At 44.7% G+C, this 4,013-nt stretch overlaps 1 protein-coding gene across 1 annotated transcript in view; it reads right to left on the bottom strand.

Moving 5' to 3' along the window:
• Nucleotides 1-2,690, bottom strand: part of gli2a (GLI family zinc finger 2a) — an 82,263-nt gene extending 79,573 nt beyond the window's left edge. Inside the window, exon 1 of the mRNA XM_005745712.1 lies at nucleotides 2,234-2,690. The gene's annotated coding sequence lies outside the window, so the exon portion shown is untranslated. The remainder of the gene's footprint in view (nucleotides 1-2,233) is intronic.
• Between the last annotated feature and the right edge of the window lie 1,323 nt (nucleotides 2,691-4,013).

Consider the following 4,013-nt stretch of genomic DNA (forward strand, 5'->3'; position numbering starts at 1 on the left):
TTTTTTTTTCCATGTCCCAATTCCCATGGCTATTCTAAAAATTGTAGCCTAAATGGAGTCAGATTGTCAGCCTAAATTGCTTTTTCATTATTTATTTTTCTTCTGCCGATCTACCACCAACAGCCAAGCATCCACGCATTCATCTTCTGGAGGTTCTGTACACTTTCTGGATTATAATCTGGATTACAATCAACTAACTGAAGTGATTGAAGGCACATATTCAAAGATTTGATGGCCAAGTGCTCATCAGTACGTCTGCAAAGTGTTGTCTGACGCTCCCTGCAGCAGTTCAGGGGTTTACACGGCACTTAAGGGAGCAAGCAGCAGCTATCCTTCATCCACAGCAGCTAAATTCCAGTGCAAACATTTTTCCGCTCAACCACAGAGGCCTCAGAAGCCCCACACACACACACCCCCCCCCACAGCTACTGCATCCCGACGCTGGCTGCACTTTGTGCCATCACGAGGTGACAGGCCGCTGAATGGCTTCATTGGTACAGTGCAGACTGTGAGAGGCATTCTCTCTCTGTCTTTCAACTTTTGAGTTTACTCAGCAGGAGTGAGTGGTTGTGGTGTTGGAGAAGGAGGAGGAGGAGGAGGGTGGTGGTGGTATAGGGGTGCTCCTCCCCCTCCTCAGAGTCACTTCACCCTCCAAACCCTCCTTTCTGCCCCTGTACGCTAGACTTCATCGGTATTTGCTTTAAAAAAAAGAAAAAGAAAAAAGAAAAGTACCCCCTCCTCCTCTTCTTCTTCTTCCAACACACACACACCTACGCACACACACACACACACACACATTGACTCCTTTACCAGTATGTGGTTCATTAAATTTTCTGCAGACTTCCAAAAAAGACACACACACACACACAGACACACACACACGTGTATAGATAGATGTGCTGTGGGGGAGATATCACACACACACACACACACACACACACAAACAAAAAACAAGAAGCAGATCAATAAAATAGGGCCTGTGTGAAATGGGGGGCTTCAGCAGCACACGGGGGCTGCAGAGATGAAAGTGACATGGCCACTATAGGGTCTATGAACGGCACAGAGCGGAGCCCCCAAACTGAGGCTGAATGAGCTGAATAGGCTCATCCATTCTTCCCTCCTTTCACTCTCCATAGGCCTGAACTGTTGGAACTCTTCATTCCTCACAATGGCCAAACGCACTAAAACTTTTTCTTTTTTCTTCTCATGCAAATCACCTCAGCCCTGACCGCCAGTGTCATCATGTGCAGCAAAAAAACACACATGAACCTTCTCAGTTTTTAAAAAAGGATCACAAATGCTGCCATCATCTGAACCTTTAAAAAAATCTAAAAATTATTTAGAAAAAGCTTCATTTTGGCCTTAAAGTCCAAAAAAATCCCAATTTTCCTAAATCTGTGTCTCATTAACATACAAATAAATAAATAATAATAATAAAGCAGATTTTCAAATGTGACTTAGAAAAATTCCCACCAAAGACGGGGCTTCTTTCCCACTAACATTTAGGCCAAAGCAAGTAAGAAAAAAGGGGGACTCATAAAAGTCCACCCATGACTTTGGAGATCATTAGCAGCGCCTGTTAGATAGGAGGGAAAGCCAACAGCAAATATAGCTGCTAAAGGGCCCCACAAAGGCGTGAAGTGTTTGTTGACTGCTCAGGCTGCAGAGCAAACAGTAAACTTTGAATCTTTCAACAATAAGTACACATCTCCCACAGTCCAAGGCACTGATGTGTCCACCATTCCTCAGCTCACTGTTTAATTTTTGCTCCTTTGTACCATTACAGGATTAAAAAAGTGGAGCGTGTGGCTGACATCAGAATAACTACAATGAAGCAGGAAAAAAATATATATCAAAGGTTATTTTTGCTTGAAATGAAACAAATGAAAAGAAGATAAAAATACAGTCGACTTTGGGTACGTTAGTGCTAAACTGTGAAAAGTGAAGCAGGAGGATTGGCGCCGGGTATTCTGATCACATCTCTTCCCATATGGATCAAGTTGCAGGAGCAAAAATTTTTTGGATTCCTGTGTCAGATAAGTTCAAAGTGCAAATGAGATGTGAAGCTGCCCTAAAAGCTTCATCTGCCGCTGACACGCAAGGCAGCCGAAACAGAGGAAGAAGAGGAGAAGGAGGAGGAACAGCAGTGAAACACTTTCTAACACAAGAGAGGAAAAAAAAACCCAGCAACATTAAAGCGACTCCAGTTAGCATCTGCACGAACTTCTCCTACCTTCACTGACGTCTCTTTTTCTCCTCGAAGCTCTTCCAGCTCCGTGTTTTTGCCGGGGGTGGGGGGTTGAGGACTGTGCCAGGAGTCGAGATTCCCGTAAACTAGAACCGAGCTGGCACCAGCACTGAGCGACGCTCTCCAGGCTGGACGCAAAACTCCATGAACCGAGTTAAGAAAAGTTTGGAAAGCCGCAAAGTTTGCGCGACATTACACTCCTCTCTCTCTCTCGATCGCTCTCTCTCTTTCGTCTCCCGATTCAGAGCGCAGTGTCTAACTTTTTCTTACAATCCATCTTCCTGAAGAGGTGCGCTTGTGCGTGCGTGCTGTGCTGTGCGCGCTCTCAGCTAACTAACCTCATGCTTAAGTTTCTTCCTTGATGCGCGTAAAAGTTTGGAAGCAAACGCGGTTTGTGTGCGTCTCACGGCAGTTGTTGCAGAGACATGCGGTGCTGTTGAGATCTTCAGACTGCTGATCTGTTTTCAATCCGACCCCCCTCCTTCTCTCTCTCTCTGTCTCTCTTCCCCCCCTCACCATCCCTCCTCTCACTCCCCGTGCTCCCTGGTGAGTTGGGCCATTTGCTGCACCAGATGGGCCGGGCTAACTCAATCCAGCAGTTGCAGAAAGCAGGGGGAAAAAGTTAGCTTAAGTTTCAGTTATTGCCCGGTTTTTCACAGGCTTCATCTTTAAGCGTGTCTATCTGAGCCGGGTTTAGACTTCACGCTTAAAATGCGCAAATCTGCATCAGCTGAAGCGCTGACGTTGGAAAAGAAATAAGCGCCTGGTAATTTTCCCTTTTGGGAGCAGTGATTTCTTTGAGTGGGTGGACACATTATCAAAGCGCTCTTTTATCATGAACAAACCAAACGCGCATTCAGCAACAGATACATCCACAGCCTGTAGTTCCAGTCACAGCTTGTTGATTTAAAAAGTAGACAACAGGCAATCTTCATAATTCATGCTTTGTTTACTTCCATGTAGGCTTTTTCATCTTGGTTGGAACCTTTTATTGAGCGGTGCAGCGGGGGCAGCACGGTGCGGACAAACGGCATTTATGATGTGATGCATGTACAGTAGATTTCACCTCACATAACCCAGGCAGTGGCAGAGCGTTCAAAGGCTCATTTTGTGGTTCTTTTTTCAAAATATTAGATGTTCTTTTTTAAGGAAAGTGACGATGTGGAAAGAGGAGACAGAAACTGAGGGAAGCCAGGTCCACTCTGCACAAGTGCGCAAAGTTTACTTTTAATCAAATCTGAATTTAGCTGAAGAGTAAAAAGACTGAACTCTAAATCCTGCTTAAGTACAGATTCATGATAAAATAAATAAATAAATAATACCCATAGTAACCAAAGTTGAAGGCCTCAATCTTAGAATATATACCCCAGCAGATGTTTTTCCATGTGAGCACCACTTTAATGCTGAAGTGCCTCATGGTGAAGCTGATTTACTGACTTTATCAGCCACAAAATGCCAAGGCAGCATCTTATTTGTTAAAAAAAAAGAGGAACATGGCTCCCATGCAGGTGTCACAAGGTCTCTAAAAATTTTAGATTTACAGAAACATGAATGCAGGACCTAGTGCTTCCCAGTGGAACTTCCCAGTGGGAACTTGGAGAAAGGATGCCAACGTGGCATCCTTTCCCCAAGTTCACACCATGCAGCACCTGACCATCAACATAATGCAAAAGAAAATGAGAACCGTGCTCCAGCTCACCTCCTCACCTTCCGGTCTTAAGTGAATTTGCGTTTAACACAGGCTTACCAGAAGCTGCAGAGCTCT

This window comes from Pundamilia nyererei, unplaced genomic scaffold (assembly GCF_000239375.1).
Source record: "Pundamilia nyererei isolate P.nyererei 1_Seehausen unplaced genomic scaffold, PunNye1.0 scaffold00163, whole genome shotgun sequence".
NCBI classification, from domain to species: Eukaryota; Metazoa; Chordata; class Actinopteri; order Cichliformes; family Cichlidae; genus Pundamilia; species Pundamilia nyererei.